Source organism: Polypterus senegalus, chromosome 5, assembly GCF_016835505.1.
Source record: "Polypterus senegalus isolate Bchr_013 chromosome 5, ASM1683550v1, whole genome shotgun sequence".
NCBI classification, from domain to species: Eukaryota; Metazoa; Chordata; class Cladistia; order Polypteriformes; family Polypteridae; genus Polypterus; species Polypterus senegalus.
Genome location: NC_053158.1, coordinates 200,043,997 through 200,066,966, shown reverse-complemented (window position 1 = coordinate 200,066,966; position 22,970 = coordinate 200,043,997). Strand labels below are relative to the sequence as shown.

The 22,970-nt window shown below is 42.0% G+C and overlaps 1 long non-coding RNA gene across 1 annotated transcript in view; it reads left to right on the top strand.

Annotated features, from left to right (window-relative positions):
- The window catches only part of LOC120530051, a 60,486-nt gene that overhangs the window by 12,265 nt on the left and 25,251 nt on the right, over positions 1 to 22,970 (top strand). Inside the window, exon 2 of the long non-coding RNA XR_005633895.1 lies at positions 10,208 to 10,306. This is a non-coding gene — a long non-coding RNA (uncharacterized LOC120530051). The remainder of the gene's footprint in view (positions 1 to 10,207; positions 10,307 to 22,970) is intronic.

The window sequence follows — 22,970 nt, the reverse complement described above, 5'->3', positions numbered from 1 at the left end:
GCTGAACATGATGGTGAACAGGTTGAGACATTCCTGTAAAGCATCTTGCACATTATGAATTATGCTTTATGAATAAATTGTTTCCACCATTCAAATGTTAACATAATTTTGACTCACCTTGTGCATTAACAAATGAAATGAAGTTGACCAGACAAAACATTCAAAGCGTGAAATATCTTGGGTTTCAACTGTCTGCAATACAAGAAAAGTCAAAGTCAATTTAACTATCACTGCTTTTTGCATGTTTCCATAATATCCCAACTTCTCAAAAAGGCTAATAGTAGTCTGTCAAGAAATTCAATTGCATTACTCACAGTTTGAAGGAATGTTACATCTAAAATTGAACTGCACATTTCATTTCTGTTTCCTCCACCCATCCATTTTCTCACCCACTTGTCCATTTCTGGATTGTGGGAAGCTGGTGCCTATCCCAGCAGCATTGGGCACAATAGAAAAACAAAAAAAAAGCCACCCTGGATGCCAGCCCTTAGTCATGTCCTTTGTGCGAAAACGCCTACCATTATGAGAATAAAACCATCCATACAGAAGAAACATCGTGCTTCTCAAACCACCCAGGGTAGTGGCAACAGACAGTAAATGTCTAAGCCAAGCATAAGCAAAGAAAAGATTCCTCTGCCTCAGTTAGTTATTTTCAGAATTAAATAACACAGCTCTTTTGCTGTGGCCATATCTGGCTTCCTATCAAGATGTAGCCGCAACTGCAATGGTCTCCTTAACTCCCATTGAGAGCAGAACCACATCCCACAATAAAAGGCCGAGCCTTGGAGTAGGAGCTGAACAAAGAGTGAACAATCCAAATTTAACTCGAGACCAAGACTTTCAAGGGTGTCTGCCATTTATTTAAAAATTCTTTATTCAATTTCTTTTTTCACATTTTTTTTTTACCAATATCAATTCCTGTTTGCAAGTAAGAATGCCACTGTACTGTGTACGCATGATAATAATAGTAATAATCCTATAAACCGATTAATGTCTTTAATTTGGATTTTGTACCATTCATCAATACAAGAAGTAAAAAAAAAAAAAGATATATTGTACAATATAATTGTTAGGATTTGATTGCTATGGTCAGGCCTTTGTGCTAAGATGTCACTCTGACTCCGCCCACCATCTCTCCCTTATGCCAAGATTTGGCTTTGGTTCCGCCCACAGTCACCCCTTTAAGATGCCAGCCACACCCACCAATTTCTTTTGGGATTTGGCTTTGGCTCAGTCTGTGACCCATCCTTTTCATTCAATTTTTGTCACATTTTATATCTACTCATATATAGATAGATTGACAGCAAACTATGTAATATATCTAATAATGCAATGAGTTCGCGACACGTGTGCAGTGGAGTGTGTATGCCTGATGAGCCCAAATAAGGGCGAAACACGTGTCACATACTCTTTGCATAATTTGACAGTAAACTATGTAACATTCTATGATCTTCTTCTCACACTTGCCGACTGACAGACCAACCACATGCGTTACCTGGTAGGTAACCACACATACAATCAGATTGGGACTCAGACTACGAATGCTATAAATATATGTATAATATGGTGGAGTGGTGGCTCTGAGGCTAGGGATCTGCAATGGCAATCGAAAAGTTACCGGTTCAAATCCTGTAAATGCCAAAATGGACTCTGCTCTGTTGTGTCCTTGCCCTTAACTTGCAATTGCTCCGTCCTTGGTATGACGTTAATCTGCATCCAGCCCTGCATGTAGGCCCTCTAACCTGCAGGGAAAAACTTGGGGGTTGGTGGCAGAATTGGCACTCCAGCCACCATAAAAAAAACCTCACACTGGTTCTACTCACTGGTGTCACCTGTTACCATGGCTGCACTTGGGTCCTAATCTGGGATCCTGAGTTGGTGGTGGGTGTGGCAATGTGCTGTATAAGCGCCTGCTCATAACCCCTCTCTCTCTCTTTCTCTCTCTCTCTCTATATCTATATCTATATATAATGTTTGGTATCATTCTTTTCAGAATTTATTGAACTTTAATGTGATGTTGTTAAATTTTCAGATTCTTATTCCGTTTTTAAATTATAAACTAAAAAATATCAAGAACTCGCGTCCCGCGAGACAAGAGTTTGTGCCAAGAGATTTAACCACGCCCGGGGCAGGAAATAAAAGATAAACAGTAGGACAGCTGCTGTACAGGCTTTTAAAGAGGATGTAAAACAAAAAGCCTGTATTTGTTTCCCATTGTATCACCGTTTTTAAGAGGGGTTTTGAGGAGCGACCGTGTCTCCTTGAGGTACGTGAGTGGCAGAGACATGAAGTGGCTGGCGCATAGTGCAGGCCAGGGTGGTTGGCGAGTGAAGCAAGCAGGGGGTTTTATTATATACTTCTAATCCTAGTGCATTAAATTGGGAGGTTTTTCTATTGATTGATTAACACAAGATCACTAAGTTAATGCAGTCGTTCTCAACTTTAATTACTCCAAGGTCCCTCTGTGTACCATTTTGAGCTAGTGTAGAAAATCTTCAATTTTTGAACTGCAAACATTATTTTGTTCAAATAAACCAGGATGAACTTAATTTCCAGGACTTTAATTGCAAGCATCCTTTTGTATGGTGCTAGTAATGTATGGACGTGTTCCAGTTGGCTTCTTTTGCAATTAGTTTATGACCTGGGAATGGGAATCAGGCACAGATGCCACCAAACCTGTTCTAATTAATTTATAACGCCTGGATTCTGTGGGACAGGGGTCCTCGATCACGGTCCTGGAGGTTTTCCTTCCAACTAGCTTCCTAGTTAGAAGAAGGTCCTTGCTGATCGTGAAACTTGGTATTTAACTATTTGGCTTGTTAGTGCTTTCATTCATCAAATAGAGTTGCAGTGTAAACCCTTCTGTGAGAACATTAATCATGTGTTTTGTGGACCAGAACAGATTTAAACATACCGGTCCTTCTAGTTCCCCTCTCATTTATTTCTAAACATCTTTTAACACGTACTTCATGGTAAATATGCACAGGTTTAAAAGGAAGCTGGAGAGCCGCTGGTTTATTTGTGATTTGCATTTTATTATTAACTAATGTGTGGTTACAAAAACGGGCAACAATTCAAACTTAAATGCAGCTGCTAAATACTAAAATAGGCAATTAAGTGTTCTGAATTGTAACAGGCAAGATAACTAAAATTAAGCCCAAAAACGTATTGCTTTAATAGGAAATAAATGGGGTCTATTTAAGAAATTGGTTGAAGTGAAAACCTGCCGCCACGACAGACCTCCGGGACTGTAATTGCGGACCTCTGATCTACAATTTAACTACAATTTGTCTTTGATAAATGAAAGCACTAACAAGGCATAGCGTTAAATACCAAGTTTCATTATCAGCAAGGACTGAGTTGTAATTAGGAAACTGACTGGGATGAAAAACCTGTAGCCACCGTGGCCCTCCAGGACCGTGATTGAGGACCCCTGCCATAGGACTAGGAATTACCAAATTCGTTTACGGCAGTGCTTCACAAACATGGTCCTGGGGAACCCCTGTGGCTGCAGGTTTTTGTTCCAACCAGGCAATCAGTTAATTAGCAGCAAAATCTGGTTACTAATTAAGAAAAGGGTTAGCATGAAAACCTGCAGCCACAGTAGCTCTCCAGGACTGGAGATGGAGACCCTTGATCTAGAGGGACTGAAATAATAAAAGGGTACAAAGTGTGAGTTAGTTGGCTACTTTTTCATTCACAGGGCTATTGAGATTGTTCGTCAATAATTAGAACAACTGTGGTAAAAGCTAGACAGAGTACAGTAAGTGGCATAAATCCAAAAGAGGAGTTGTGCTTTTCTGTATGCCATGAGGACACCTGTGTGTTTGTCCCTATGCAGAGTGACTGGCAAGTTGGCACCACTCAGGACGCTGTCTGGTAGGTTATATATATATATATATATATATATATATATATATATATATATATATATATATATATATATATATATGTGTGTGTGTGTGTGTGTGTGTGTGTGTGTGTGTGTGTGTATATATATATATATATATATATATATATATATATGTATATAATATATATACATGTATATATATGTGTATATACACTCACCTAAAGGATTATTAGGAACACCTGTTCAATTTCTCATTAATGCAATTATCTAATCAACCAATCACATGGCAGTTGCTTCAATGCATTTAGGGCTGTGGTCCTGGTCAAGACAATCTCCTGAACTCCAAACTGAATGTCAGAATGGGAAAGAAAGGTGATTTAAGCAATTTGGAGTGTGGCATGGTTGTTGGTGCCAGACGGGCCAGTCTGAGTATTTCACAATCTGCTCAGTTACTGGGATATTCACGCACAACCATTTCTAGGGTTTACAAAGAATGGTGTGAAAAGGGAAAAACATCCAGTATGCGGCAGTCCTGTGGGCAAAAATGCCTTGTTGATGCTAGAGGTCAGAGGAGAATGAATGGGCCGACTGATTCAAGCTGATAGAAGAGCAACTTTGACTGAAATAACCACTCGTTACAACCGAGGTATGCAGCAAAGCATTTGTGAAGCCACAACACGCACAACCTTGAGGCGGATGGGCTACAACAGCAGAAGACCCCACCGGTACCACTCATCTCCACTACAAATAGGAAAAAGAGGCTACAATTTGCACGAGCTCACCAAAATTGGACAGTTGAAGACTGGAAAAATGTTGCCTGGTCTGATGAGTCTCGATTTCTGTTGAATGCTAGAGTCAGAATTTGGCGTAAACAGAATGAGAACATGGATCCATCATGCCTTGTTACCACTGTGCAGGCTGGTGGTGGTGGTGTAATGGTGTGAGGGATGTTTTCTTGGCACACTTTAGGCCCCTTAGTGCCAATTGGGCATCGTTTAAATGCCATTGGCTACCTGAGCATTGTTTCTGACCATGTCCATCCCTTCATGACCACCATGTACCCATCCTCTGATGGCTACTTCCAGCAGGATAATGCACCATGTCACAAAGCTCGAATCATTTCAAATTGGTTTCTTGAACATGACAATGAGTTCACTGTACTAAAATGGCCCCCACAGTCACCAGATCTCAACCCATTAGAGCATCTTTGGGATGTGGTGGAACGGGAGCTTCGTGCCCTGGATGTGCATCCCACAAATCTCCATCAACTGCAAGATGCTATCCTATCAATATGGGCCAACATTTCTAAAGAATGCTTTCAGCACCTTGTTGAATCAATGGCACGTACAATTAAGGCAGTTCTGAAGGCGAAAGGGGGTCAAACACCGTATTAGTATGGTGGTCCTAATAATCCTTTAGGTGGGTGTATTTATATATATATTATGTGTATATATAAATGTGTGTGTGTGTGTATATCAAGGGCGAGAGTAGATGAACCCAATAAATGTTCCTGCTAAGTCTCATAATATTCATGATAATACATAAGTGAATATGTGATGCCCCACCACACAATATTTAGCCTCAGTTTTGACCAAAGAGTTTGCTTTTGAACATATTAAAATAAAGCAGATTTGCTGCTTGTTCTGTTATACAAAAAGTACAAAATTAATAAGCCACTTTAAAAGCAGCCAGTATGGTGTTTTTAAATAAAAAAAAAAGTTCTTTTTACTACTGTCTGAATTTCTTAATCATAACCTAACCCAAGTAGGCAGCTTTTAGTGATGAATACCATACCATGCCATTTTCTAAGCCCACTTAATCCTGAGCAGGGTCACGAGGGCTCTGTCCCAGCAAGCATAAAGTACAAGGCAGGAACAAGTCCTGGACGGGGTGCCAGTCCATCTCAGGGAGACCACCCTCACACACACACACCTGTAGAGCTGACACTGTGTCCCATGATATCGAGGTAGTCATAGGGGGTCCCAGAATTGTGTTATGGGTGATTTGGAGTTTTAAGGTGTAGTCATAAATTTAATTCTTGCTCAAGTGTCTCCTCTTTATTTTTTTATTTTTTTTAATGTGTTTTCCTTTTAAATAATATTTTGTTAGTCCCGGTTGGGTTTTCTTTCTGTCTGCGTCCTTTATTAGTTTTAGTAAGTTTTCTTTTGCTGTTATTATTTTTTTTTTTTTGTATTATGTTAAGTACCAGTAACGGCATACTGCCCGATAACATTCAGTGAATACACTTGCCTTGAGCATTCCTAGTTTTCCTCCTCTATCTTTCTCTGTACGTTTACCATTCATTTGCTCAGAGGTTGATGCGCCTGCTGCTCCCTGAGAAGCTCTTCTTGTCTCCGCCCTAGCGGCTGCCGCTTCTTCTCTTCTTTCATTGGCATCTTTTGCGCTACAACTGATTAAGTCCGTGTTTGTGTTGCAACCACTTAGTACGTTTTCTTTAATTTTTCACTTAAGCTGCCACTTAAGTCTTCAATCTGCCTCTAGAATGATTTCAGATATGAAGAGGTAGAGGAAGTGACGGTGAAGGTGTTAGCGATGAGAACGGCGCCCGTACACATGCACCACACGGCTGCCCTGCTGGCCACTGCCAAGAGTTGATTCTACAATAAAATAAAATAAAAATAGAAAGAGGAATAATTCCAAAACTCTTCACTTTTAATATAAAGTTGTAGTGTAATGCAGAGTTCCAGCATAGTATATGTGTACCAAATTTCAGGCTAGAGGTTATTTGATTTTTGACCTAGACCTTCCTGGGTTGACCTTTGACCTCATAGGTCAATCATCACCCCGAAAGCGGACAGTAGACGTCATGTAGCATATGTGTACCAAATTTCAGATCAATCGGTCAAACGGTTTGCGAGCTACAAGCGATTTAAAATCCTGGACAGACAAATGGACAGCCATGGTTGCGTATTATATAAGATGTGCCTTATATGCCTTGTTGCATTTATGATAAGTTAAACCATACACATTGTTGAATTTAAGTCAAGGGATGTTGTGCTCAGACTATATAAAGCCCTCGTAAGAACACATCTGGAGTATTGTGTGCAGTTCTGGTCACCACAGTAAAAGAAACACAAAGCAGCACTTGAAGTTGTGCAGAGGAGAGCATCAAGTGCATCATGGGAGTTAAGGACATGTTATGCTCAGACAGACTACGAGAATTCAGTCTGTATGGTCTCAAGCAGAGGAGACTTGTGTGGAGACCTAATCCAGGTATTTAAAATCATTAAAACATTGATAAAGGAGATCCAGCAGAACTCTTTCATCTGTCGGTACTGACCCCTACTCTCTTTTCTGTTTCTTTTTCCGGTTTCTTTGTGGTGGTGGCCTGCGCCACCTCCACCTACTCAAAGCTTCATGATGCTCCAACAATGATGGATGGATTAAAAGGCAGAAGTCTACGTGACCATCATCATCATCAAGCCCTTCCGTGAGAATCCTAAATCCAAAGAGGACTGTTTCATTTATGTTAGGTGGAATGCCCAGAGGGGACTGGGCGGTCTCATGGTCTGGAATCCCTACAGATTTTATTTTTCTCCAGCCGTCTGGAGTTTTTGTTTTTCTGTCCCCTGGCCATTGAACCTTACTCTTATTCGATGTTAATGTTGATTTATTTTGTTTTATAATTGTGTCTTTCATTTTTCTATTCTTTAATATGTAAAGCACTTTGAGCTACTGTTTGTATGAAAATGTGCTATAGAAATAAATGTTGTTGTTGTTGAAGGGTGAATCAGGCACTTGAGGACATCAGTGGAAATTAAGAGGAAGTGCATTTAAGGCTGAAGTCGGGAAGCACTTCTGTGCGCAAACAGTTGTGGAACTTTGGAACAAACTACCGAGACCTGGAGCTGAAGCAGAACCCTTGACAACCTTTAAGAAGAATCTGGATGAGATTTTGGGACAGCTAAACAAACAGGCTTGATGGACAGAATGGTCTACTCTCGTTTTGTCAAATTTCTTATGATTCTTAATTATGAGTCTGACGCTGACACCGCAGCAGAAAGAGGAAAACTTTTGTTGTCTTTTGTGGATTGCTATTCTGAGAGCTTGTTGGATTTTTCTGGTTTCTGTCTCCTTTAAGTTCTGTTCTTTAAGTTAACTTTTCAATTGTTGACTTGCTTTGCTTTGCTTTCTGCAAATCTCTTTGAAGTCTTTGGGGTGGAGTGTTCTGCTCCTTTTGTTAATAAATCTTGAAATATAAATAGGAACATTGTTTTGGTTACTGTGGGCAAGAGCTTTCACGGTTCCTCTCTCCCTTTGGAGCGTTTGGTAGCTTTTTTATTTTTTTTTATTTTTTTTAGCTTTGCCTCTTTATGGGGCTGTGCAAGCTACAAATCCTGCTGCTTGAGTGAGTTTTTGGGGATAAGGCTTATTTTTGATTTTATTTTAGGCTTCATTTAATGCCTGAGGTTAGATTTTGGAGGCAGTTCCTTATTTTGAATTGAATTTGAGAGGAGGAGGAGGACAGATAATAACAAGTTGGGTGTCAGGATTGTGCTGATCCACAGCTTAGGGGTTGCGGAGATAAAATAAGACCTTGACATTTTTGCTGATCCACACTGCTTGAGGTAGGAGGAAGACGATAAGATGGAGGAAGATAGTGCCATGGCTTAACCTACTGTATGTAGACATAGGAAATTTTAAAATGGCACTTCCATGCTTAATTCTGTTATTTTAGGCAGCTACATAATACATGTACATAATCTGGACCGCACCAGTCAAGTCAGTTCCATTTATAGTAAGTTCAGAAAGTCTCTGAACTCATTTCCTGTCACGTGTAGACATTTTTTTTGGGCTGTCAGCTATGTGTTGTGGTTGTACTGGTAGTATGGTCCTCACTTTGTCATTCTTGGAAATCACCAAACTAAAGTTCAAAGTAAGAAATGAAAGTCAAAGCTCCATGGTACATGGAGCCTGCGAACCCTCATCTGTCACCTGACTTAAACCCAATTGAGCATCTCTGGAGAGACCTCAAAATGGCTGTCTACCAACGTTTACCATCCAACCTGACAGAACTGGAGAGGATCTGCAAGGAGGAATGGCAGAGGATCCCCAAATCCAGGTGTGAAAAACTTGTTGCATCTTTCCCAAGAAGACTCATGGCTGTATGAGCTCAAAAGGGGGCTTCTACTAAATACTGAGCAAAGGGTCTGAATACTTAGGACCATGCGATATTTCAGTTTTTCTTTTTTAATAAAAAAGTTCAAACATTCTTTTTTGTCTGTCAATATGGGGTGCTGTGTGTACATTAATGAGGGAAAAAATTAATTTAAATGATTTTAGCAAATGGCTGCAATATAACAAAGAGTGAAAAATTGAAGGGGGTCTGAATACTTTCTGTACCCACTGTATATATTAAATAGTGTCTTTCACATCTATCTATCTATCTATCTATCTATCTATCTATCTATCTATCTATCTATCATGAAGAGGAGAGTTTGTGCTGCAGGTTTGACAGGGTGAGTGACGGTAAGAAAGGAGGATGATGAGGAGGATAGGAGCATGCACTGATACAGCACATTGTTGCACCCACCACGTGACAAACCACTTCAGGCCATTCTGTAAAGGACAAAATAGGGCCTTAGGGTTAGGGTTAGGGAAATATCGGCTGTGGACCACTGCTAACTGGACAGAAAGTCTTATGGACCAATGAATCCAAATTTGAAATCTTTGGTTCATCACACAGGGTGTTTGTACGCCGTCGAGTTGGTGACAGGATGGTTTTTCAGTGTGTGACACCAACTGTCAAACATGGAGGAAGAGATGTGGTGGTCTGGAGTCCTTTTGCTGGAAGCAGAGTTGGTGACTGGCATTCTGAATCCAAAGGGTTACCAAAGTTTAGCTGTTATATTGACAACAGATGGCCACTTTGATGAATTAAAAATTTGAATTAAACTTTGTGCACTTAATGATTCCTTGACTTATTCATTTTTTTATTTGCTATTGTTTTTTTTGTTCTATGCCTTGATTTCATGAAGTATTAAGACATTACACTGCATCCCTTTCCATAAAACCTGAAGAAACTGAGGTGTTCTAAACATAGATATATAGACAGAGAGAGAGTGTGTCTCTGAGCTACAAGGCCAACATGCCATCCAATAATAAAACTAATCTTAGTATTTTTTTTTCCTATTCCAAGTGTCAAATTCTGCAGCCTGCTTGCAATGTGCTTTCCTTACAGATGCAAATGAAAATTTATTAGAAAAGCACAACATGCACCAACTTTTATTTATATGCAGGAATTTGTGGCATTTTTATTAGCTTTTCTGCAAGCCATATCCTGTGTTCCAGGCAGCTGTGTAATTTAACGTTTCCTCTTTAATGATATTCCAGATTATAGAACAGCGAATGTCAAGACACCTCCTCCCAAAGTGGGATGTAATCCTGTTATTTCAATTGTGGCGGGCCTGTGATTAAACTGTAAGCTGAATGGTAAGTGCTGATCATACCTTCACTTTAATTACACCCCACCTCCATTTTATTGCCATATTAGTTTGTTACATTTTGAGGTGACTGGGTGGCCCAGAGGTTAATGGAAAGGAACTGAAACCATATGCTTCCCATTTGAAACGGTCGCTTAGTCATTGTCTGCCTTCAAGTCAGTTTGCTGCCTCACACTGCAAGAGGAGGTAAGCAGTGGGAAGTGTGGGGTCTCTGTTAGTGTGTCACTTAAGTGACTTATGGAATCCAGATTTGTTTCCCCACGGTTTACTGTATGTTACATAAAATTCAATATGAGCTATCAAAAGAGGGTTAGGACTGCAATCCTCCAAAAGTCACAGATCTAAATTCTGACAGTGGTTTGTTGTATGCTTCAAATATTTGCTGCACTAGGCATTGTGATAAAGGCACTATATATGCGCCTGACCCGACACAGATTGGACACGGAGGCACGTATACAATAAACAAACTTTTATTTTTCTTCAGCTGGAGGGCACGTCTTCCCCGTGTCCCCCAGCCACAACACAGTCCCAAAGCACCAACACACAAAAGTAACGCACTCTTCCTCTGCACCACCACTCCTCTTAGGCAACCTTGTCCTTCTCCACCCGACTCTGGCCACTGCGTTGTGGTTGCTGGCTCCTTTTATTAGGCACCCAGAAGTGCTCCAGGTGCTTGATTGCTGACATCCGGCGGCACTTCCGGGTGTGGCGAAACCAGTGCCCAGAAGGGTCTAGCAGCTCCTGCTGTAGCACCCCCTGGCGACGCCTGCGGAACCCAACGGGGCTGCACAACACTCCAACCCCCTTGAAGCCCTGGGGGAGTCCGAGGCACCGCTGCAACCCAGGGAGGCAGCCATCTAGCGTCCAGGGGGAGATACTGTGTTACCCATGCTTGCTCCCCTGGAACATATGCTGCAGGGGCATCCTGGCCAGCCATGGGCCCTGGCCATCCGTCACAGTATGAAGTACTTCAAATTGTTATTCAGCTTAGGGGCACAAAACCCAATTATAATAATGAGACTTGTAACACAATAATGACAACATGTTGGAATTCAGGCCATATCTAGTGTGTTTATTAGTCACTTACTGATCTGTTACAAGACCTTACCTGTTAGGAAAAGTCCTGACATTATTGTGAGCATGAAGACATTGATAAGAAGATAATCACAAATGGACAGGCAAAAGAGCAGTCAGAGTACAGCAACGGTCTTATCCAGAAAGATCAGAACAGGAGCAAACAAGAATGAATGTCGTGGATGAAAACACCAAAGTCCACACCGAAAAGAACTCCACATGCTAAACTGTCTGAAAGTTTGATGGAAGTTATCTAGCATGGGACACCAAAAACACAGCAGTCACCAGCACATTTATAATGGAACATGCAGTGACATCACCAGCTGTGACATGGGTGTAAGTGTGTACAATGTAGCTGTGCCCAAAATGGCATTGTTGTAAATGGAGTAAAACAGATTAACAAATTCAACACACTTTAAAATATGCAATAAAAATGTATTTGGAAAGAACATATCCCAAAACCTCAGAAAAAGAATAAACCAGCATCAAAATCACATCATATTATCACATTACATTATTACAATAATATATAGTGTGAGTGTGCATATTCACTTATACACTTACCTAAAGGATTATTAGGAACACCATACTAATACGGGGTTTGACCCCCTTTCGCCTTCAGAACTGCCTTAATTCTACGTGGCATTGATTCAACAAGGTGCTGAAAGCATTCTTTAGAAATGTTGGCCCATATCGATAGGATAGCATCTTGCAGTTGATGGAGATTTGTGGGATGCACATCCAGGGCACGGCTCCGCTCCACCACATCCCAAAGATGCTCTAATGGGTTGAGATCTGGTGACTGTGGGGGCCATTTTAGTACAGTGAACTCATTGTCATGTTCAAGAAACCAATTTGAAATGATTCGAGCTTTGTGACATGGTGCATTATCCTGCTGGAAGTAGCCATCAGAGGATGGGTACATGGTGGTCATGAAGGGATGGACATGGTCAGAAACAATGCTCAGGTAGCCCGTGGCATTTAAACGATGCTCAATTGGCACTAAGGGGCCTAAAGTGTGCCAAGAAAACATCCCCACACCATTACACCACCACCACCAGCCTGCACAGTGGTAACAAGGCATGATGGATCCATGTTCTCATTCTGTTTACGCCAAATTCTGACTCTACCATTTGAATGTCTCAACAGAAATCGAGACTCATCAGACCAGGCAACATTCTTCCAGTCTTCAACTGTCCAATTTTGGTGAGCTCGTGCAAATTGTAGCCTCTTTTTCCTATTTGTAGTGGAGATGAGTGGTACCCGGTGGGGTCTTCTGCTGTTGTAGCCCATCCGCCTCAAGGTTGTGCATGTTGTGGCTTCACAAATGCTTTGCTGCATACCTCGGTTGTAACGAGTGGTTATTTCAGTCAAAGTTTCTCTTCTGTCAGCTTGAATCAGTCGCCCATTCATTCTCCTCTGACCTCTAGCATCAACAAGGCATTTTCGCCCACAGGACTGCTGCATACTGGATGTTTTTCCCTTTTCACACCATTCTTTGTAAACCCTAGAAATGGTTGTGTGTGAAAATCCCAGTAACTGAGCAGACTGTGAAATACTCAGACCGGCCCGTCTGGCACCAACAACCATGCCACGCTCCAAATTGCTTAAATCACCTTTCTTTGCCATTCTGACATTCAGTTTGGAGTTCAGGAGATTGTCTTGACCAGGACCACACCCCTAAATGCATTGAAGCAACTGCCATGTGATTGGTTGATTAGATAATTGCATTAATGAGAAATTGAACAGGTGTTCCTAATAATCCTTTAGGTGAGTGTATAATACCAGTAACGATAACGTGCAGTGAATACACTTGACTTGATCATTCCTAGTTTTCATCCTCTTTTTTTCTGTACGTTTAGCATCCATTTGCTCAGAGGTTGATGCACTTGCTGCTTCTTGAGCAGCTCTTCTTGTTCCCACCCTAGCAGCCTGCTTCATCTCTTCTTTCGTCGACATCTTTTCACGTTAAAACTGATTAAGATAGTTTTCGTGTTGCAATCACATAGTACGTTTTTCTTAATTTTTCTATTAAGCTGGCACTTAAGTCTTCAAACTGCCTCAAGAATGACGTAAGATATGAAGAGGTAGGGGAAGTGATGGCAAAGGTGGTTAGGAAACGGCACCCATATGCATGCGCCACACAGCCGTCCTGCTGCTCACTGCCGAGAGTTGATTCTACAATAAAATAAAAATAAAAAGAGGAATAAAAATCATCACCCCAAAAGCGGATAGTAGACGTCATATAGTATATGTGTACCAAATTTCAGGTCAACAGGGTGAAACGGTTTGCGAGCTACAGGTGACTTAAAATCCTGGACAGACAAACGAACAGCCACGGTAGCGTATTATCTATCTATCCATCTATCCCCACGAGACAAGACTTTGTGCCAATACATTTAACCACGCCCGGGGCCAGAAATAAAAGACAGAGTAGGACAGCTGCTGTACAGGCTTTTAAATGTTCGAAGTGCCGTGCGAAATGCAGATCACATGTTACAGCAGCAGCAAGCCAGCAGATGATCGAGCAAAGAGTGGGTAAAAAAGTAACTATTTGTTTCCCATTGCATCACCGTTTTAAGAGGGGGTTTCAGAGGAGCGACCGCATCTCCTTGGGGTGCGTTCAGCCCCCCTCTTCACAACACCTGCGGCAGAAATGCCAAGTGGCTGGCGCGTAGTGCAGGCCCTGGTGGGTGGTGGGGGTTTGGCGAGCAGGGGTGAACCCCCTAGTGTATATCTATATCTATTAGTCCCATTCACTTTCATCACGCTTTATTGTATTGCATATTTAATTTTAAATGGCTAAAAATGGCAAATGTCTTCAACAGTTAAGTTACCATGGATGGATTCTAGTCAAGTTCTAGAAACATTTCAAGGGCCAAAATACTTATAAGAATGTGAGATTTCAGTTTATGGTTTTACAAATACTTTGACTTTATGGGTTGAATGTCAATTGATGGGCAAAAATGGAAAATGTATGAGTGTGCAGTGAAGGGGTCTGAATACTTTCTGAATCCACTTTATGTATGGATGTATGTGTGTGTATGTATGTAAATACATTTGTGTGTGTGTATGTACAGTATGTATGTATTGTGTGCCCCGGCCGGGACGCCCCTGCTGCATATGTTCCGGGGGAGCCACCATGGACAGCTCAATACCTTCCCCGGGACACTTCGTGGCAGCCTCCCTGGCCGATGTTGATTCCCCAGTCTCCCGCATGGCTCCATGGGACATGGAGTCCTCCACAGCCTGGCTGGGAGCTGGGGTGGCCGCTAGGGGGTGCTGCTGAGACTCAAGAACCTGGATGGACGAGTCATCAGCCCCACGCAGAGGTGCAATTGGGACCAGGTGGTCAAGCATCTGGAACACTTCCGGGTGGGCTATAAAACCGGCCAGCCTCCACCACTCAGGAGCCAGAATTGGGAGGAAGAGGATGAGGTTGCCTGGGAGTTGTGGTGGTGCAAGGTGGAGAGTTATTGGTGGTGTATTTATAGTGCTTTGGGACTGTGTTGGACCTGTGGGACACGGGGAAGACGTGCCCCACGACTGAAGAAACAAATAAAAGCCTGTGTGATTTTACACGCGTCTCAGCGCCAGTCTGTGCCGGGTCAGGTGCTATATAGCGCCTTTATCACAGTGTGTATGTAAATACACACACAAATGTATGTGCTGGTCAGCCAATCCGCAAACGTGCCACATCCTCTCAGTTGCGAAAAGCAGATCATAGATATGTGACACAGTGTCTCCTAAATAATACAAAGAGTACGTGACACGTATTCCGCCCTTATTGGGGTGTGTCAGGTATACGCACATTTGCATCCCATAACAGGGATCGAACTTCAGACGTTGCACCTGAGGCAAAGCCTCTGAAGTTGCTCTGCGGCTGCTGGTTAACTTATTTATTCCTTATTAAGGGAAGACAAAAGTCTGTACACCTGACAAGCCTCAATGAGGGTGACATGACATGACACGTGTCATGTACTCTTTGTATTATTTGACAGATACTGTATCATTAGATATACAGTAGATATATATATAGATATAGTACTAGGGTCTTGTACCGTGTTAGCCATTATGAATGTAGTGAAAATGAAATGTCCTAACACTGCACTCTATGTGGGAGAAACTGGACAAACACTCCGCCAGAGAATGAATTTACACAGGGTCCACATTAAACGTGGCAACACAGATGTTCCTGTAGCAGCCCACTTTAACAGCCATGTACACTGTGAGAGGGACTTTAACGTCACAGTGCTTATGGGCAACTTCAGAACACAACAAGAGAGAAAAGAATGGGAAGTCAAACTCATGCTAAAATTTAACACATTGCAACATGGCTTGAATTGAGACATGAGTTTTATGGCCAGTGTCAGGGATGCCAGGGGCAACGACCTGGCCGGGACGCCTTGAGGGACCGGAAGAGGGTCAATGCCCACCTTGGATCACGTGGGGGCTGCCTTCCTGGTTGCTTTGGGGGTCACAGGTAGAGGGCTTGGAGGCCCAACCCTGTAGGGACCCGTGGTCACCACCAGGGAGCGCCCCAATGCCTTGGGGACTCTGGACCTCAGCACTTCCGCCACACCAGGAAGTGCTGGGGGGAAGAAGAAAAGGGACACCGGAGAGCTTCCGGAAAAACAGCCAGCATTTCCGCCACACTGGGGCGTGTCCAGGGAGGAATGCCGGGACACACTTGGAGCTTGTCCGGGATGATATAAAAGGGGCCGTCTCCCTTCATTCGAGGTTGGAGTCGGGTGGAAGAAGGACAAAGCAGGAGAGAGAGTGGAGGAGGCCCGAAGGAGAAGTCGTTGTGTGGCCAGGACTGTGTTTGGGGTTTGTGTGCACTTGAAACTTGCAAATAGTACTTTGTAAATAAACGTGTGGTGGTGGATTACAACATGTCTGCCTGTCTGTGTCCGGGCCGCATCCACACCAGGTATGAGGATTGTTTGCATCTCTTAGACTGACACAGGCAACCTGACTACAGATCCACATTGCATTGAAAAACTCATTAGAAACTTCAAAAGACTTTGTTGGACAGTCCTCTTATCCGAAGATCTTGACCGTACATTTTTCTTCTCTCTTGTTAAATGAACCCTAGCCTGAAGGAGTCTATTAATTTTTTACATTTAAGATTTCTCACTTAAAGGTTTACCAATGTTGTTTCTTGTCCTAGTGTGTAAATAAGGGACTCCAGTTTCTATATTGCATCTCACCTGAAGAACGGGCCTGAGTTGCCTCCAAAGCTTGCATATTGTAATCTTTTTAGTTAGCCAATAAAAAGTGTCATTTTGCTTGACTTTTCACTAGATATAGATAGACAGATATGTGTTTATGTGTGTGCATATATATTACAATCACAAGAGGCAGCCACTGAGCCCCAAACCACAGGTACAATAATACCCAGACCTACTTTCCCACTTTTGGCTCAAATAAAGAGTTTTTATTTGACTCCAACACTTTCTTCACAAAAATACCAGCAAAAAAACTCACCAGCCACAATTCTTCCTCATCCTCCAAGAGCGTTGCCCACTGCGTCCCGACTCTGACTCAACCAAAATGAGACAGTGGGCTTCCTTTTAAAGTCGACTCGGGAGCTGCTTCCAGTCTCTTGCCCAAGTCGGCTGGAGCCCTTCCATTTTGTGCAGAATCCAGGCAAGTATATGTGAGACAAACATCTAAAACACTTAGAATGCAAGAACATCACGATGTTGTCACAAGGAAGGACCCACGGTCTCTGATGCACACACCTACCAGTTTAACCAGGCACACGATTAACTGGGGCACGGTGCAAGTAAAATTCAGGGCCAATCCTAAAAGTGCCAGAGAGCCGACTGAATCGTGGCTATCAAACAGAAACACCATTTAACAGACACTTGGACAAGAACCCAGCATATGCAGGCTTAAAATGAAGAACATCCAAATAATGAAAAGAACTTTAAGGCCATCACCCTCCAAACCCCACCTTAATAATCTGCCCCTCTTACACCAACATACCCCCCTCCCCTTTTCTCATTTGCTATATCTTGCCTTTGATTCCTGTATGTCTAATCATTTTCCTCTGATGATAATACCTGATATGTTGTTGAAAGCTTAGGAATAGAAAACTCTTAAGATGCGCGTGTATGTATATAATGTACTGTATATGTATATAGTGTTCAAGGGAAACAAAAAGAATATTGTGGCACCAACAGGGTTACCCCATTTAATTGGTAAGTAGAATAACAACAAAATAAATATTAAAACATAAGAGGTAAGATATAACCAATAAATGCATAAGGCATTCCAGATGGATAGATCTGAGAGGCGCTATATTGATCACTGTATCTTAGTTGAATTTAAAGGCTTTGGCTGCTCAGCTTCCAACAATGCAAAGTTTTCCTCCTCCAGCTTATTTGAAGACAACCCTGGGGTGTTTTTGTGGCATGGCATGAGATCCCCCAAAAGCCTTCATCCTCTTGTCTTTGTGTTTTATTTCTGATGAGCACAGCAGGGAGCTGATGGTGCTAATAAAAAACAACTGAAAGTCCTGACGGGAGACCGCATGGTGGAGCAGTTGTTGGTGTTGCTGCCTTCCAGCTCCATGATCCTGTGCCCAATGTGTCCCTGTTGTATCTAGCAAGTTCTCCCCAGGTCTCTGTGGTTTCTCCTCTGGGTCCTCCAGTTTTCATGACACGTCCCAATATTGGGTAAACTGGCATTAATTCAGTTTGGGTGTGAGTGGGCATATAATGGACTGGCCTCATCTCCTGGTACCTCATGCTGCCACCTTTATTCTGTCTCTTACCCAGCACCAAAGAAAAAGCCATTCGGTTTAAACAGGTTTGAAAATGGGTGGGAAAAATCAGAAAAGAAATTAATTAACAGCAACTGTTCAGTGAAATGGCAGGGGTGGACAGCAGCACTTCTATATCCAAAACAAGAAACTGGCCAACCTTTTAGAATTTGAAAGTAGGGACACGGCATTAAAAGGTCAGGCGCCTGTCAATGCCGATTAGTCTTGGAAGGTCCATTTGTTTTTCATTACTTACAGGAAGCATCATTTGATGTCAGGAGGTTAAATAGGTCTCTTTGGAAATGACCTCGATGGGTGACTTCCTGAAGAACCAAACGGGAATGTCAGATGGAGCTGAATGGTCCAGGCCAGGCGACACAGTAATAAAGAGAGGCTTCAAAGCTTCATTGGGAGCACATCCCACCATTAACATAGCGTCTGCCACAATGCACTGCCATCACTTCCTCCCACTTTAATGACCTCCGCGGGTTCTTTTGATCCTTTTGTGCCCTCGTCTTTGTCTCTGTGCCATCCTAGACCTTAAACAAGAGAAAAAGAGGTGACCTTCTGGCTCTCTGAGCGTCGACTCCTCCAAGTCCCATTGTCACACTCCAAATCAGTGGAGAACATGGATAGAGGGTCAGAGAAAGGCAGGGAACCGCATTGTGTGGAGGGTCATTAGCAAGACAAAGGGGGCTGAGGACTGAAGAGGCAAATGGCTGGCCAGTTCAGAGTGGGGGAGAAGTGGGCGCCCACAGAGATATAGATATGGAAGGTACCATATGATACATAGATAAATAGATATGAAAGGCACTATATCATAGATAGATATGAAACACTATCAAAATAGGCAGATATGATGGCAGTAGATGAAATGTATATTGAAGGCCCTCCATAATAGAAATATGAAAGGTGACAGGTAGATACTGTATAGATAGAGCTCTATGATAGGTACGCAGTCAGATATGAAAGGTGCTTTATAATGTATAAATAGATTGATATGAATCTCACAGAAAAGCATAGGCAAATATGAAGACAGTAGATGAAATATACAATGAAGACACTACATAACAAAGAGACATTAAAGGGAACAGATGGATGAAATGTACTATAAAATTGATAGATGGATGAATGTCACTATATCATTGATATTAAACACACTATCAAAATAGGCAGATATGAAGACAATAGATGAAGTGTATATTGAAGGCACTACATAATAGAGAGATGGATAGATATGGAAAGAGCTCTATAATAGATATGTAGATAGACTGTATGCAACAACCATCCCAGTTTGGTTACTCTTCCATTAAAGAAGCAATAACAGCTGTGTTCATTTTGGCCATTTTTGAATCCAGAACTGAACATTAGGAACGCTGGTACATTTCAACCCAAGTGAACAGAATAGTAGCTTTCAGTGTTGCTAATGCAATTACAAAGGTTTCTCTAATAACCAATTAGCATTCACACATAATAAACTAAGGATAAGCTAAGCGAGTTGACGATTAGGCCACTGAAAGGATGGCTGCTGAAAAATCGGGTTTTATGGTCAGATGTGAATAATAAATTAATAACCAATCACTTCAAGCAGTAATAACCATTTTAAACACTCGTAATGTCTTAGCCAGTAATTCCCAATGTGGGGCGCATGTCCCACTGGGGGGAAACTTGATTTTTTATAGGTAAGTTATAAACAATTTACAAAATGAAAAAAATATATATATTTTACAGAGACATTTATATAAACATAGAAGGAATGGTGAAGAACCCTTTAATTTATGATTTTACAACTGGCTTGGGTTTTTCTAGTTAGAAATTGTTTTTACCATTAAAACAATATGAATTGTAATAATGATTTTGCAATATAACAAAAATATAAAATGATCAAAATATTACAGAAAAAGCTGTCATTAAAGTTATTTTATATTTATGAATATGACGTCTCTTATATGTTTTCAAAACTGTATTTGCTGTATTTTCGTCCATCCATCTATTATGCAACCTGCTATATCCTAACTACAGGGTTACGGGGATCTGCTGGAGCCAATCCCAGCCAACACAGGGCGCAAGGCAGGAAACAAACCGCAGGGCGCACACACACACACACACACACACACACCAAGCACACGCTAGGGACAATTTAAGATCGCCAATGCACCTAACCTGCATGTCTTTGAACTGTGGGAGGTAACCCACGCAGATACAGGGAGAACATGCAAAAAGGTAGGACCTGGGAAGCGAACCCGGGTCTCCTAACTGCGAGGCAGCAGCGCTACCCACTGTCTATACTTCAACTATCATTTCACTGTTTTGTTTCCATGTCCTTTGGAAGCTTGTTTAGACCAAATTAATGACATTATGGGCTTTCTCCACGTGAGTAGAAGTTCACTTTTTGAATTGGTAATAATAAGAATAAGGTATATGTTAAAGTGGGGGACATCATAATTTTAGAGAGGCCTAGATGGGGCATGGACAAAAAAAGGTTGGGAACCACTGGTCTTAGCTGTACTTTTAAATCACTTTAATGGTATCTTGATTAAACACAGGCATCAATTTCTGTCCAATACACGAACATTTCTAGGTGTTTCCAGACGTTTGACTGGGAGTGTACGTCCTCTTCAGCAGCCATGAATCTGTATAAGGCATGTTGGTGGAACTCAGAGATATAACCACATAATGTTTTTATTTGATCAAAGGTTATTAATAAAATAATGAATATAAATTGCAAAAGCACAAATCAGACCGACTTTGTAATAACATCTTTGTCATGTGCCAGTTATGGAGACTGAAAGTAAAAGCTGAGCAGCAACAGATTCACCTCAACCGAAATATCACCGCCCACATCAGAATTTCAGCTGCACTGCCTACAGAATTTACCTGCCGCCAGCCCTGAAGCAGCATCACCGTCACCAGGGTTTCCAGGGCGAGTGGCTGTCACTTCCTGCCAGTTTATTTGACTTTACTTTTCCTTTCTCTCCACTGTCAGGTTTTCAAATCTTTTTTTTTTTCCCTACCACAGTGCCATAATGACTGGGTATCAATGTGGCTCCAGAAGGCTGAAGGGGACTTTGTAGTGAAAGTGTGGAAACATCAGACATGTATGAAAAAGACGTCTGCTGACCACAAAAGAAAACAAAACATAATAATGACATTGACCTTAGCCCGAGGAAAACACTTCATTGTAGCTGCTCTCATCTTGCAGTGTCGTTTAACTGTCGTCACTTAAATTGCATTCAGCAGACCTGCTGGCATAAGAACTGAAGGGAGCCCGGGATGTGAAACATTCTTCCTGGAGAAAGTTGGTCCGTTCTTATAGCACTTTTAAAAAGTCTTCGGACCCCTTCACTTTTTACATATTCCGTTATGTTGCCGACCTGTGCTAAAATCATTTCCATTCTTGTTTTCCCTCATCAACCTACACTCATGACCCCAGAATAACGAAGAGAAAACTGGGCTTTGGAAATTTTGGCAAGCCCTAAGATTAATCTTAATCTTAACCTTAACCCTAAACCTAACAATATCCCATTGACGAAAGTATTGAGGCCCTTTACTAGGACACTTGAAGTTTGGCTCAGGTGCATCCCGTTCTATTGCTCATCATTGAGATGTTTCTACACCTTGTCTGGTGTTCACCTGTGGTCAGTGCAATTGACTGGACCTCATTAGTAAAAGCCACATACAGGTACACCTGTCAATGGAGGGTCCACCAGGTGAGCACAAACTAAGCCATAAGGTTGAACGAGTTGCTTGAAGATGTTAGAGATCAGATCGTGTTGAGGCATGGATCTGGAGAAGATGACGAAAAACAAAAAAATCTTGCAGCATTGAAGGTTCCGAATGGTACAGAGGCCTCCATAACTCTTAAATGGAAGAAGTTTGGAATAACAGTGACTCTTCCTAGAACTGGCCATCAAACTGAACAACTGTGGGAGATGGGCATTGGTAAGAAAAGTTTGCTGACAATAGTATCTTCCTCCTCTCATCAATAACATTTACTTATGTAGCTCATTTTCATACAAAGGATGTACACTCATGTCCACTTTGTTCAACTGCTTGTTAATGCAAATATCTAATCGGCTACTCACATGGCAGCAACTCAATACATTGTGCATATCTAATCAGCCAATCACGCGGCAGCATCTCAATCCATTTCTGATCTCTTCAGCCAATCCCACGGCAGCAACTCAATGCATTTTGGCCTGTAGACCTTGTCAAGACGACCTGCTGAAGTTCAAACCGAGCATCAGAATGGAGAAGAAAGGAGACTGAAGTGACTCTGAATGTGGCATGGTTGCTGGAGTGACTATTTCACAAACTGCTGATCTACTTTTCTTTTCACACAGAACCATCTCTAAGGTTTACAGAGAAGGGTCTGAAAAAAGGAAAGTAGAGTGGCAGTTCTCCGGGTGAACATGCCATGTTGCTGCCAGAGGTCAGCATCAACATCACCTCCGAATGTTTGCCAGACTGGTGTGAGCTGATAGAAAGACAACACAAACTCAAATAGGCACTTGTTACAACCGAGGTGTGCAGAAGAACAGCTCTGAACACATAAAACATCAAACCTTGAAGCAGGTGGGCTACAGCAGCAAGAGACCACATCGGGAGTCACTCCTGTCAGCTAAGAGCAGGCAACTGAGGCTACAAGTCACACTGGCTCAGCAAAACTGAACAACAGAAGATTGGAAAAACATCTGGTCTGATGAGTCTCGATTTCTGCTGCCACATTCAGGTGGGGTCAACGACATGAAAGCATGGATCCATCCTGCCTTGGATCAACGGTTCAGGCTGGTGCTGGTGGTAGTGC